The sequence below is a fragment of the Cibotium barometz genome, chromosome 47, assembly GCF_041138505.1.
Source record: "Cibotium barometz isolate CiBa-2024 chromosome 47, ASM4113850v1, whole genome shotgun sequence".
In the NCBI taxonomy this organism is placed as follows: domain Eukaryota; kingdom Viridiplantae; phylum Streptophyta; class Polypodiopsida; order Cyatheales; family Cibotiaceae; genus Cibotium; species Cibotium barometz.
Window position 1 is genome coordinate 18,275,292 of NC_141092.1, and position 15,883 is coordinate 18,291,174.

The following is a 15,883-nucleotide window of genomic DNA, read 5'->3' on the forward strand; positions in this document are numbered from 1 at the left end:
TTCAATAGTACCCAATGTGTACAATGGTATACTCGGTCCTCTGACAATTCTAACTGAGATTTGTTTGGAAACTTGCGAATCCATAGAGTCCCGTTCTATGTAGCTCTTGATGTCTTTGTATAACTCATGTTTAGCGGTTAAAGGTGCAAGTGTTGACACTATGCTGGCTTCATCATCATGAGAGAAGAAAACTCCTCCAAATGAGGATTTGAGAGACTCCTTTAAGTTCATAAGGGATTCATGGAATTCCTCATGTGCAACCGCATAATTTGTGCAACCGCATAATTTGATCGCATAATTTGTGCAATCTCCCTCTAGTGACTCTTCTATAGAGAGTACGTCTACCTCTTGAAAGGGGAAGTGATACTCCTCAAGTTCGTTTAGTGCTTCTGCTGGCTTGAGATCTCCTTGGTTTTGCTTGATGAAGATCCCTTGATGTTTGGTTTGTGATTTCCTTATGTGTCTTTGATGCATTTAGTGTGGACCTGTGTTTTGTGGTCATCTCATGCACTTGTGCTTTAGACATGCTTAGGATTGTGCTTTGTGCCTTCATGTTTTGCTTGATTGGCCCGAGGATATGTGACCCTTCCCCAATGAACTTTCCAATGTTTGATGCCATAAGAGGGTCTTACCAATGAGCTTGTGGTGGCAGGTCTCTATGGTAGTGTCTGTACTCTCTCACAAGATTAAGCATGCAAAGAATGATTTTCAAGTTTGAGTGCAATGATTAAGATGTAAGGAAAGGAGTGATTAAGCTTGATATGTTTGGTTAACCAAAAACTAGTGAAATCTTGCAAAGTGCAAGATTATGTAATGACGGAGGATATTAGTGGATTAGAATGCAAATGGATGTTCCCTAATCCAAAAGAAACCTAAAGCTTTCAATTTTGAGACCCAACTAACCCAATTTTTACTAATTAATTAATGATAAATATTAAGCATGCTTAATTATGTGATGATTAGCAATGCAATGAGGTGGAGGGAAAATTTGAGCTTGGACAGCTTGAAGTTTAGAGGGCTTTTAGCATAGAATCCTTACCATGAATGTAATAAAGGTTCTTGAAGCAAGAAATCCAGCTAATATTACACGAAAAATGAAGAATGAGCTTGCTCAGCTCGTCTTTTTATCTGCTTCTCTCCGTGTCGCTCTACTGCACCAATGCTCACAAGATTCAACCTGTCGAGTGCTTGGGTAATGGGTTGCAAGATCCTAAGAGGGCTTGTCCTAATTTGATGCGCACTCATTGAATGGCTCAAATAACCAATTTGTTAAAAAAAACAATTTCGTGCAGCGCCGACCTAGTTTTCTTTAATCCTCTAGGATGTGAGGTTACCTTGATGTGGAGGAGCTGTGGCTTGAAGGGCTTGGGAAATGGATAAGGGAATGAGTAGAATGGAGCTTGGAAAATCTAGGCCACAAAAGGGAAAAAAGGATAAGATGATGATTAGTGAACTTGATGATGAAATTAGCACTAATTATGCAAAGATTAGCTAATGAGAAGTTATGGGGAGAGGGATGGCTCTGATCCCATGTTGAAATCCATGGATCAAGCTCTCTTTCTAACAAAACATCTACCTAATCAAGCCTAATACTACACTAATTAAACATGATTAATCTAAGGTGGATGTAATCTAAGTTTACTCATGATGATGAGTGTGTGCAATAAACTCAAGCACAATTAAGTTATAAGATTAAGACTTGTGCTCATAAAGAGGCTTGAGATTTCATTGCTTGAAATGGCCCCCTTTTATATGAGGAGGTACACCCTTGGGCTTGTACATCAATGTGGGGTATATCCCTTTGCTCATGTGGCTTCATGCTAGGCTTTGCACTTTCTTGGCTACTCAACTCATTCCCTACCTCTTCCTTGTGCTCTTCCTTCTCAACAAGAAGGGCAAGTGATAGTAGAGATTTATGCAGGATATGGAGATTGTACTATGGTAGTGCACGAATTAGGTATGAACATTGTTTGTATTGATCTTGAAGAGGATGTTGCGGAGGATGTCTTGATGAAGGTGCCATCGTAGTGCAATGAACATATTTGTTTATGAATATTCAAGTGATTGAGTTTAACAATTTTTATGATTATGTCATGATCTTATTTTACATATGAAAACAGAGAGAGAGAGAGAGAGAGAGAGAGAGAGAGAGAGAGAGAGAGAGAGAGAGAGAGAGAGAGAGGGCAAGAGCAATGCATGTTGGGGTTTTGCAATATCAATAAGATATCATTGATAGTTTCAACAATGTCTGTACTCAAAATGTCATACAAAGAAATAAAGAATTGACATGTTGTGTATTGTGTAGATGAATAAGGTAGTGTTAAGTTTGTAGACTCGAAGGATCTATACGAACCACTAGCACTATGGCTAATGTGCTAGAGAGCAAGAAGATTCTTGACACTTACCTTACACATAATCAATATGAAAGATGAAATGAAAAAGTTTCTCTTCAATGTGGCCTTTGACTAAGCACATCGATAACAAAATTCTCCTTATTACCTTAGACATTATCAATATTAAAGATGAACTAAAAAGGAAAGTGTCATCAACAAAGCTAGAGAGGAGATAAGTCCTACTGAGACTGAGTGAGCAAGTATCGAAATGATTGCATGTAGATCCAGAACTCTAAACCAATTAAATAGTGGCACCACTTATATTTGAGTGTATAGATGGAATGTTGGTACCATATTTTTTAAAAAAAAATATGTGTTTATCATTTTATTACACACATGGAAGGTGCAGTGTGCAACTCCATAATAGCAGCCACCTTCTTACCGAGGTGATGGATGTGATTATTGTCATCCTAGGTAGGTAGAGCCTAGTGGGTGTTGCTTTGTCTTAGGGAGAAACATGTTGGTCTCCTCAACATGTTTTCCCCTAATGGTGGGGAAAGAGGCTCGACCAACTTTGGATTGAGGTGCCTTCTAAAAGAAAAAAAAGAGAAAGTTTATTCATAAATCTATGTTTATATCTATCTAGCTTGATGCCTTTCATGAGATACTGCGGACATGATGTGTTCATGCCCAGAATGTCATGTTTGGGATTAGATCTCTACAAAATTGAATGATATTAGAAGAAGTTAGTCATACCTTTTGAAGGGTTAGGGAGGGATCCTACATTTACTACTTTGAAATTTATGGCCTTCCTAGAGGTTTGAGTTGCTTTTTATGATGCTTTGATGCTCCAATTACTGAAAGCAAGTTTGGTCAATGTATTAATTATTAACTGGAAGTTGAGGGTAGTGCCTTGATGAGGTCATTAATGATTTAGATTTTTACCCTTGATAACACTTCTGTTTTGACTTCGTTCCCCTTCTTCTTTGATGGGAGAACTACTCCTTCTTTATGGCTTAATGAGGGTATCCAAGTAGTGTGACAACAGTTGCTAGTGGGGGTCCACCTTTGAAACTGCCCTTTTGGTCTTGACTTTTGGGTGTCTTTTTTTTTGGCTTTCTTATCAAAAGGGTTCAGTGTGACCATGTACCTATGTTAGTGGAGTTAGATCCACAACAAGTTTAAGCAAAACGATTGAATCAGCTTTGTTTTTCAAAGACATGTACTAAGTTTCAGTTGTTGTAGAGGTAATGGAATGGTCTCTGGAGATAGTTTCAACACTAAGGTGTGATCTATCCAATCAATGTGGCACTTGTTTTAAGCCATGCAATTGCGGCTTAGGATCACTTCTTTAGTCATTTCATTTGCATTAATCACATAGAAACTACGTTCGAAGGGATTATTTCTAAAGTGATCCAATTGTGGCTTAGGATCACTTCTTCAGTCATTTCACCAAATGAATTAATTTTTATGTTAATATCTTGTAACTTTGGATGGCCAAGAGGTAGCCAAGTTTTGTAAGACATTCCTGAATCTACCAATCCCAATCCCCATTTTTGTTCTAAACCCTAGCCACAAACTAGCTACTGGGTTTTATTTCTTTTGTTCTGAATCTACTAGAGCCCCAATGCTTGTGTAATACCTATTTTTGTTCTGAACTCTAGCTAGAGATGGTGGCAGGCCGGGTTTTGTTTCTGTTTCATCATATTGGAGTGCAATGGCTTCAACCGTATTGATTTGCACACAATATGTTTCCAAGGTTATAGTAAGCTTTATGTGAGCCTCACTGAGTTATCTCCTTTCTTCCATTAGAGCTACTTCACAACATGATGCATTCAACATGTACAATGAAATTCTCTCACCTTTGGAATTTACAAATTTTGGTCTCATTTTGTGTTAGACCACATCCAGGGTTGACAATAGTTGCATTCAATTCTCATAATAAGTGGGATCTAGAATTAACATGATTTCCTTTTTTTGTTCGTTCACTTCAGCTTCAATCTTTTTAAGATCTACGCTAAGGCCTTCATTTATAATGTTAACTTTTTAAGATCTACGCTAAGGCTTCATTTATAATGTCCTCTTTCTCGAAAAAAATTCATTGTTTAAGATCTAAAATCTTGCCTTTACACATTAGACAAAACACTTGCCTCTAGGGATTTTCTTGAATGAGATGTTGTGTCCGATTCTAGATCAATGGGAGATCTAGTGATGACTGGGTGAGACGACTAGGTGAGCACTGTGATTAGCCAAGTTGACATTAATCATTTGCAAAGGTAATTCCACTTGTTTCCATGCACATTTTGCTAACTTTTCCTAATGGTCTTTCTAGAGAACCGTCAACCATTTTAACAGAGACACCTCTAGGTTCCAGGGCAGTTTTTCCACACTTCAACCAACAAGCTTTAGTTTGCAATACCCACTCCCTCTTTTCATCCCCTCATTCATTGCTTCTTCCCAATGTTTGTTTCCTTTCAATTTTGCATACCTTTGTGGCTCAGGTGTCTTCTTGATATTTTTCATTAAGGAAACATGACTTTAAACTAATCTATTAGGGAGTAGAGTTAGTCTTGTAAATCTTTTAGGGACTTGCTTTAGTTCCTTAGAATTTGAAGAATCGCTCTTGTCCTTGAGAGAGCTAGTGGATATAATTTCTTTCTTCTTTATATATCCAACTTCTTTGACCCCATGAATGAATATCTTTCTTCTTTATTTGAGCTAGTGGAGATAATATTTTTCTTCTTTATATCTCCACTTTCTTCGACCCCATGAATGAATGCACATTACTGTACTGGTGTTTTTAACATTAATCTTTTTAAATTCCTCTATATTCTCAAATTATGGTTACATTTATAATTATGCCTGTGCACATGTACGCACATGCTTTTATGACCTAGAGTTACTAGGTCATAAAAGCATTTTTGGAACTTACGAAGTATTTATTGGTCTTTGTAGAACTTTTAAGGTTTTGCATAGAAAATTAAGAATATTGGTCCTTTCAAAATTAAACAAGTATTTGTTAAACCTTTTTTAAAAATCTTGATTAAAGCAACAAAAAAATTAATTCCACTAAAGATAACTTCAAGATCAATACTTGCTAAGCACACTACATGTTTCAAAATTTCAAAACTACTCTTCTCCCAGTTACACAAAAGAAGTGCTTGTTCTATGTTACATCTCGTTTGGTGATTTATCGCGTTAATTTGCTTAGTAGGTGAGATCTTTTTCAATGTTGGGCGTAGGCAACAAAACCGCTTGAGAAAATTATTTTATTGGATGATTACCTCAAACATATTGCTCTCGTGTAATTTATTTAAACCAACCTTTTTTTTCTATTGGTTTCTAGAAATTGATGTTTTTAAGTTACTTTCTATCCTCAAATTATTATTACATTTATAATTATGCATATGCGCCCACATGCACAAGCTTTTATTCTAATACCCAGAGGATTTGTGTATCTTATACATATTTCTTATAGATTTTTACACAACTAGGGAGAAATTTCTAATAGTTAGGAGAAATTTGTGTTTTCTACAGCTAGGAGAAATTTCTAATAGTTGCCTTAAGTTTATGGAAAAAGGAATATGCTCTAATTCCGTCCATAAATTAAACCCTCTATTCTTCGTGAACGTACCAGCTTCGTTATTTGTCTTTCTTTCCACTTGTACTAGTCGTTCTAGAAATGACGCTACTCCCACCTGGATTTGTGTGTTTTGCAAAGGGACATGTAAGATAGGATGATCTTGGACCACTCTTACCTAGCGTGGTGGCTGTTGAGGTTCATATCTTAAGGGTGTTTCATGTGGAGTGCATCTCCAACCATAGTGTATGGCTTTCTTTAGGTACCCGCCTTTTGTAAGCAAAAGCCTATGGTTTTCTACCATGGTATTTGGCAACGTTTTGAGGATGAGTATTCTTTTTTATTGGACTCTAAGGATGGAGGGTAAAAAACTGGCACTATGGTGAAAGGTGCAGGTGCTACACAGTGAATCTTCATCACAGTAAGGTTCATAGGCTTGTGTTCTATTAGAGATAGAATGACTTGAGATCCCTACTACCCCAATGCAGCCTCGTGGGAAATCTGAATGAATGTGGAAATTGTTAATGCTTTTCCAGCTTCTTCCCAAAAGGATTTCTTTAGCTATAGTTCCTTCACAGAGATCATGAAGAATGTGAACTCGAACATGTTGTCTTCAATACTGAAGGTTAGCTCTTACATGTACCCATACACAAAGTTACCTTCTTGAACCATGCACTTGTGCAGTGGTGGGAGTGACTGTGGGCCTACCTAATGAGGTCCAAGTCTCATAGGACATTAGACTGTCACAACATGCATGCCACTATCAATAAATCCTAATTTTTTCTTAAACTCGTTGCCTGATTGGAATTGAACTAGACTTTGGCTAGTTCGACCTCGAAACTGTCTTCATTTGCCTAAGATGTTACAGTCGATTGCCCTTCTAAGCTTCTTAAGTTTGGCTTCATGCTCTTTCCCTAAGTCCAACAAAGCATTTTGGAACAAGTGGCAGAAGATGTCAAGGATTCGAATGAGTTACTAGGAGTTGTTTTTGTCTCATGAAACTATGGAGACACTACCTAGACAAAATGGCTCACATTGTCGTCGCTTTGTGAGGCGTTGCCAGTATGCATCCGTGCCTCCATGATCCATTCGCCGCGACATACCTCTCCTTTTCATTGGCAAACTACCTCCATGATCCATCTGACATACCTCTCCTTTTTCAGCCTCCCAATGGCTTCCTCTGTGTATTCAACAAACAGATCATCTCTAAGTAGAAGGTTATTCACTCTCAATTTCGTAGTAGGAAATGGAGTCGGTTCATCCCCTCATTCATTGCTTCTTCCCAATGTTTGTTTCCTTTTAGTTTTGCATACCTTTGTGGCTCAGGTGTCTTCTTGATATTTTACATCAAACAAGGAAACATGACTTTAAACTAATGTATTAGGGAGTAGAGTTAGTCTTGTAAATCTTCTAGGGACTTTCTTTAGTTCCTTAGAATTTGATATGCACACAATGGTTGATATGTATTAGGGAGTAGAGTTAGTCTTGTAAATCTTCTAGGGACTTTCTTTAGTTCCTTAGAATTTGATATGCACACAATGGTTGGGCCTCAATGCATTGGCTCCATCCTTGACCTTGTGAAATTGGATGCATCCTTTGTATGCAAGCTACATCCCACTTCGTATATGCACACAATGGTTGGGCCTTGATGCATTTGCTCCATCATTGACCTTGTGAAATTTTTGTGCCTGCAAAGTCCTTGTTGTCAAGTCACATCAATAGTGTGAGGCTCCCAATTATGCTATACCCAATGCAAGCATGGTTTCTCTTTGAACGTAGATCCATTAGCCTTACTTTCAGGATTTAAACTTGGTTTACTTGCCTAGCTTGGTATCTGGGAATTGAATCCCTCCCATGTTGGTAGATGTCGTTGCAAGGGCAAAAGGGTTCCAGACTCTTTAAAGGGTCTACCTTGTCATGTTGCAATCCACTAGCTAGATGTATAACATTTTTTCCACTACTAACATGTAGAATTCACTAATAGGTAGACTCTTTGAAGGGTGTACCTTGTCATGTTGCAATCCACTAGCTAGATGTATAACATTTCTTCCACTAACAAGTGGAATTCACTAGACTTCTCAGGAAATGGTTGTTCCTCGATGGGTCACCTAGCATGAGTGTGCCCTTGTCGGCACCTTGCTCAACCGTGCGACAATCATTATGAGCCATGGGAAATCAAGGCTCTAGCACACCACCCAATCGTGGTGCCCAAACAACCTCCTCAATGGTGGCTAAAGCCCTCCCCCCATAGTCTCTTCAATGGACCCACCTACAAAGAGCAAAAACATTCGGCAAGCGTAGCAATCGTAGGTATCGAACATCAAAAAGGGGTGGACCCGTAACTTATGAGCCCGTTGCAATCGAGGTTGATGTGATGGTAGCCATACACTTGAGGCATGTAACCCAAGATGGGTCACCTACTAGCACCTACAACCCTAGCTTTAGGACGGGCCTAGCTTGTGACCCCTACCTTGTAATCTCTTCTCCTAGCCATGTGGACTTTCTAATGAAATGTTCGAGGTCTAAGCGACACCTATAGCATGAGGTGTAAGAGGATATTAGTGTGGAGGAACTCGCCTTATAGAGGGCAATATAGACATTGTACAAGAGCATCATTTGTCGGAATTAGGGACCATGCATTGCAAGAACCATCTCTTGGGCCACATCCACACTTTTTGGTCCCCCACTTTTGGCCCCCACGGCAACCAAGGGGTGAGCATGTCAATCAACAGCCACCTTCTTACCTAGGTGACAAATGTCCATGAAATCATCCTAGGGATAGCCTAAGGGGGGTTTCTCTCTTAGGGAGGGCCATGTTGGTCTCCTCAACATCTTTTCCCCCAACAAGGTGGGAGGCTTGACCAAATTTTGGATTGAGGTTCGCTGTGTAGATTTCTAGTGCTGCATAGGTGAGACGTCAACATGACAAAGGCTATGAAGAATCATGAAAACTTTAACACCGTTGAGTCACTCTAGGATGCACTCTCTTCTAGGAATGGGGAATCTATTCTTAATTCTTAGCTTATTTAGCACCCTGTAGTCCACAAGCATGCACTCTTATCCGTCTTTTGGACAAACAGGATGGGAGCGGCAAATGGGGAGAAGCATGGCCAGATAATCCCAGACCAGAGTAGCTAGGATAAGTAGTGCTCTAGCTCACTCTCTATTGTGCCTTAGAAAGGCAATACGGGAACTTATTGGGAGACTCTGAACCAGGAACCAACTCTATGCGATGGTCCTCACGTCTACTAGGTGCTTGGAGATTGGGTGGGAGGTTATCTCACAGCATAATGTTGATGTATTGAGACAAGAGTCCAGCCATCCTCTACTCCACTGCGAGTGCTATCTGAACTGCATTATACTAAGAGTGGACATAAATCGATGCACACTCTGCTCCTCTTCTTATGGCTCATTGGGCTTGAACGTGGGAAATGAGTGGTATTCTAGCAATGCTTTCATCCCCGTGAATCATGATGGGCGCAGGAAAACCTTCAACCATAGTGAAAGGGTCATGCCTCAAATCACGAATGGGTGCATATTGTCTGACCCATGGATCCCGAGGATCATGTCACATCTCATGAAATCCCGCTAGAATGTTGACTTCTGAACCTGAAACTCAAACTGCTGAGCTTTATGAGAGAGATGTGTAAGTAGACCATGTGTAAACCCATCCACATCTAAATGATAAGGAACCAAGGTACAACTCATCTTGTTTGCCAACTATACGGAGAGATGGCATCCTCAACTACCCATGTCGAAGAGGACAATGAACTATGAAATCCCGCTAGAATGTTGACTTCTGAACCTGAAACTCAAACTGCTGAGCTTTATGAGAGAGATGTGTAAGTAGACCATGTGTAAACCCATCCACATCTAAATGATAAGGAACCAAGGTACAACTCATCTTGTTTGCCAACTACGGAGAGATGGCATCCTCAACTTCCCATGTCGAAGAGGACAATGAACTATTGTCCCCTTTAAGTGCCATAGGCATGGATAAGAGCCTTCTTCTCTCCCTCAACCTCACCCTCCTACTTATCATCAAATACCACCAATGGCACTGAATTCAAAGCGGGCATTGAAGGACATTAGAGGCTGATGGTAGAGGTGTGGATGGGGATGCTATGGTCGGTCGCTATTGTGGAAGTGGGTGGCTTGGTAGACTTTTGAGTTTGCCTCTTAGCGCAATCCTTCTTCATGTGTCCCATAGTGTGGCAGAAGAAAAACGTTTCTCTACCTTGTATCGTGTCTGTTCATCTAGCTGGAGGTAACCTCCAGTGATGCCCTCCTTAGCTTTTTCCTCATGAGTCTTCTTGGGCATGCAATCTTTCTTATTGCCCAATTGACCATGAGAATTTTTCTTTTGGTCTTTGCTGTTCTGAGCCACCTTACCTTGGGTAGATGACTGCTCGGGCTTAGGATTAGACTGTACTTGTTTGCGCTTACCTCCATTCAGCATTAGTTCCTAATTCTGAGTGAGGGTGAGTGACTGTGCATAACTCTGAGGCTCAAAATTCCTAACTCCTAGTGTTTTCATCTAAACCTCTAATGAACTATTTTAGCTTGTCTTCTTCCAATATACCCAACTACTGGGCCATGGTAGGTCAAAACACGAGAACCATTCTCAGTGAGTTTGTAAAAGTCGTCCTCAAGATTGGTCATATACTGTGGAGGAAGAAAACAGATCTTGTGGTCAACCATGAAAGTAGCCCAATCAAATTGAAATTGGCCTGTGAAGGGGTATTGCTACCACCAAGTAACAACTTCCCTGGTGAGTTGGGGTGCTTCCACATGGACTTTGTCTTGTGGATCTATGATTTTTGCTAAAGGAAAATATGCTTCAAATTGACAAATGAACTGAGTAACAACAGCATGATCACACTTAACTAAAGTTTAGAGAAGTTCGTATGACGGTGGTGGTAGGGGCGGTGGAGGACGAGGTATTTGGAGCCATCTCATGGAGGGATGCCAGAATCTGGGGCATCATCTGGTGATGTTGAATTTGGATAGCCTCCGAGTTGAGTCTTTGTTGGAACTCTCAATCAGCTTCTTCTCAACAACGTGTTGGTCTTCCTAATACTTGCGTGTGGCTTCCTTATCCCTTTGTTCCACCGCACGTCTCTATTCTTCTTTATTTTTTTATTCTTCAGCTTTTCTTCTTGTTTCTTCACATCTTTCGATTGGGAAACCGATTGGTGAGATCTCTAGCATTCATTCACAAACAAGAGAGAGAGAAGAGAGAGTAGAGAACACAGTATTGGTGGCTAGCCGACTGCTGCATATGCTCAAGACATGTTGTTGTATATGCTGGTCAACTGTATATGTTGTCGGCGGCTGGCCCGACATGCTGTCCAAGGCTGTAAAGGCTGCCTAACCCTAACTATAGCCATGGGCTAGCCTTTGGCTAGCCCATAGGCAATCCAATCATGCTTGCTACTGCTTTTGATGCAAACTTAACCTATGGTTGACTATTGCATGCACTTATCTAATGGGGTTCTCCAAGTGAGTTAAGATGACTACCTATAGATTGACCTCTATGGGGTCACAACGTACGACAAATATTCCTTAAAAATGTATTACTATTGTACAAACGTTGCACTAATGGTCCAGTGTGTCACTATGTACCCCATTGCGGGGTGCACGTGAAAGACTTACCTCCCTCTAGCACCTTTAGGAGTAGACCCACAATAACGCTTGAGTGGGTGCATAGATAGAGGCTACCTGCTCCACTCTTCAGACCATAGAGACACACAGAGTGGCAGTGACACTCTTGAGGCCATAGAGACACAAATAGTACCATTACCATGCTCTACACTCTAAAATTAGGTTTGTTAAAGGCTTTGGAAGCACACGGGAGTTGTTGCAATGCCCAAGGTAGAAATATCTTTCAATTCTCCTTCCTCAGTAAGCAAAACTAGAGAGGGTTGTTTCTCAAGGTCTCTCTCACAAAAATTGCCCAAGCCGCAGAGGAGTTTTAAATTTTCCTCTATCTTCTTCATCGATGTGTGCATCGTGTCGTTGATGGCATACTCCACCAATAGTAAAATTTCTTCTAATGCTCCCTACATTAACACCTCAATGTTGAGATTATGGTGTTTCTGTCTACCTGTCACTTTGGGGAAGGAAGAAATATTGAATTGTAACTTACTTCATACCCAAACCATATAACAAGGCCCTCCAAAATCCTCCCAATGGACTATCTTTTTTCGGAACTCAATGTAACACCTCCATAATGAAAAGCCTAGCCACCTCTTGAACATTCGCATGTGATTTGCAAGGAAGAAGGTGTGTATGATTACTCAACTGATCATGATGACCATAAGAATACAATCATTCTAGAGTCTCCAAGTTGGTAACCCAACTATAATGTCCATAAAAATACCCCCCCATGGCAACTTTGGAACTGACGATGGATTCAGCTTGTCAGCTACTTTCTTGGTGTCAATCTAGCTTTAACTTCTAAAAGACTTGGCAAAACTATACAAGTGAGGCCCAAAAAAGCGATATGACAACTTCTCCAACATATGGCCCTCACCATGGTGTCCTGACGCGAACATCATGCGGTTTCTCCTATAAAGCACCCGGCCAAAATTATGTGGCCTTCGACTCAGCAAAAACCACACTCCTTACCCACACACAATGAATCTCAAAGATGAAGTAACAAAGAATGTGCCAACAACCAAAGTTGGCAAGGAGATAAATCAAGCTGGGACTGACTTAGAAAATATTTATGTGATTCATGATGCAACACACCGAACCAAACAAATAGTAGCACCACTTCCAAAGGGGATTGTGAGCAGCCCACAATGGTTGTACTTGGAATACCGGATCTCAACACCACGGAGCTTCCAACTCTCATGGGCAACAGGGTGTACATGCTGCTATCACACTGCCCCAATTCCTCCTCTACTAGCATTGCAGAGAATCGTGAAGGATTCTTCCAAATCCGGTAAAACACAAAGATGGGAGCAATTGACATAAGAAATTTGAGCTTCTTTAACAAAGCCTGCTCAATAGGGGTCATGCAAACCACCCGACCCTCTTCGGTTGCATCAAAAGGATTGGTTTCTGGGGCACAGTGCTCCACAAAACATCGATCGAGCACAGTAGGCCCACGAAATCCTTGAAGCTCATGCACATTTGACACCAAAAAGAATGCACTCAATCATCCATCGAGATTTTGACCATGCTTCCAAGGGTGAAGCGACATCTGTACATGCTTATCATCTTTATCTTTGGTTCTATTGGCTGGAACTATCCTGGAATGTGAACATATGCTCCTTGTGGTAGACCACACCTGCGTGAGCATTCAACCATGGGTTGCTTAGAATAGCATCCACCTCATCCAATTGTGCCACCTTGAACAAACAATCCCCAAAAGCTAGCAAGGCATCCTCCAACGTCTCAGCAACCCCAAATCAGTTTTGACTTCTTCTGCTTCCCTCTGATCATCATAGTGGCTAAGATCATGCCACTAGTGTTGTCCATCGTTGTAGCAGCTTCAGCTGCTCAACCACATGGTCCTGGATGATGTCCTGTAAGGATCCTCCATCAAAGAGTAACCTCAAGTATTGGGAGAACCGGAGAGCCGTGTATGTGGGAAAGTTTGAAGCCCGCGAATCGGGGTGAAGAACGCCTCCACTTTGGTATATGTTTGGGCCAACAGAGAAAATTTGGAGAGATTTAGTGTGCAATCCTTTTCCCTCGCAAGAGTACTTACTTGCAACCTTACCATTTTTTCAAAGCTTCAATGACTAACATTGCCATTTATGTCCACAGCCAGCTACCTCTGAATGGCGTGTATGCGGTCTCGTCTGGCCGTACTTGCCGGTACAGGCAGCAGAGCACCGTCGACAAGAAAAGCACAAAACATATAATGAAAACCTTAGCATACGTTCTCCTTGTGAAGGTAGTCTATCGATCCCGTGAATGAAAGAAAATTGTTGCTGGTCTGTCACCACCAACCAGCATTCTGCACTTGGATGTGCACTATGAATAGGTGCAGAACCAAAGACCCGAAACCATGCAGTGTCGTGTCGTGCCCGTCTCGCACCAAGCTTGGGATGCACTGGCATGGCCAAGCATGCACCCAACAAGAAGAGGCTTAAGATATTGCAGGCTCAAATAAGTATGTTTGGGGGGTTATCACTTCTTCTTCTTCCAGTATTGAGACAAAGTGTTCCTCGATCAACAAGCATCATGGGTCCCTCATCCTCTGAGGGTTTCCACAGACTCTAGCACGGCCATCTCCGATCATACGCCCTTGCAATGGAGCAAACTGATGGGGAGGAACTGGAACCGACTTTGTTTCCTACTAGGAAATCGAGAGTTAATAACCTTCTACTTAGAGATGATCTGTTTGTTGAATACACTGAGAGGAAGCCATTGGGAGGCTGAAAAGGGAGAGGCATGTCGGATGGATCATGGAGGCCATACAAAAGGTGGGTACCTTTAAGAAAGCCACACACAGCTCTCACCTTCTCTTTTTACATGCATTTCCCCTTCACTGCCTCTCATTTTCTTGATGAAATCATAGTAGCGCGCACCCTTGAGCTCTCTCGTGCTGATACAATGCTCTGCCACCTTATCGGATGAATTGCCTCATCTAGCGTGGCTCCCTCTCCTTCCTTATCCTTGATCCATAAAAAGGAGCCCCAACTATCACAGCTTTTGAGTCGCTTGCATTTTCGAGACGACATCTACAACAAGGTTTTTGACAAAGAAATCAAAATGCAGGACATCACCACATCATTTGGGAGATAACTTGCTCAAGGAAGAGCATCATCATCACTCATGTCGTAATATATGGAAAGCTTCTTGAGCTTCCCCTCGAGCTTCCCCTTTCAGCATCCTATGCTCAATAGAACCATCTCTACAGAGGTCTTGCAAATCATGGACGACAAACCATCAAGATTAAAAAAAGGTTCAATAAATTCTAAAAAGACCAATATTATTAATTTCTATGCAAAGCCTTAGAAGTCCTAAAAAGAGTAATAAATACTTCTTAAATTTCAAAAATACCAATATTCTTAATTTTTTACATAAAACCTCAAAGTCTTAAGGTAAATAAGGATCACATTTTAGAAAGGTGAAAGAATTTAATAAACAACATGCACATAATACAATTTCAAAAACCTTAGGGGATTATTGCAAGAAGAGGCTTACGATAATGATACAACAAATAAAAACTTAGAAAAATTATAAGAAATATGTATAAGATACACAAATCCTCTGGGTATTAGAATAAAAGCTTGTGTGTGCGGGTGCATATGTGTAATTATAAATGTAATAATAATTTGAGGCTATAAAGTAATTCAAAAACATCAATTTCTAAAAACCAATACAAAAAAAGGGTTGGTTTAAATAAATTATATGAGAGCAATATCTTTGAGGTAATCATCCAAGAAAATAATTTACTCAAGCAATTTTGTTGCCTGTGCCCAACATTGAAAAAGATCTCACCTGCTAAGTAAATTAACGATGATAAACCACCAAATGAGATATGACGTAGAACAAGCACTTCTTTTGTGTAACTAGGAGAAGAGTAGTTTTGAAACATGCAGTGTGCTTAGCAAGTATTGATCTTGAAGTTATCTCTAGTGGAATTAAAAATCTTGTTGCTTTAATCAAAATTTAAAAAAAGGTTTAATAAAACTTGTTAAATTTCAAAAAGACCAATATTCTTAATTTTTAGTGCAAAACCTTAAAAGTTCTAAAAAGACCAATAAATACTTCGTAAATTCCAAAAATACCAATATTCTTAATTTTTTTACGCAAAACCTTGAAGTCCTAATAAGAAACACATTTTAGTAAGGTGAAAGAATTTAATAAACAACCAACACAAGTTAAGAGGTTCTCCCTTATCCACCCTCCCTCTCACTCTCTCTCCTTCCCTCTCTCCTTCCCTTTATCTCCCTCCCAACCTCTTCCTCCCTCTCCTTCTTCCCACCCTCTCTCTCTCTCTCTCTCT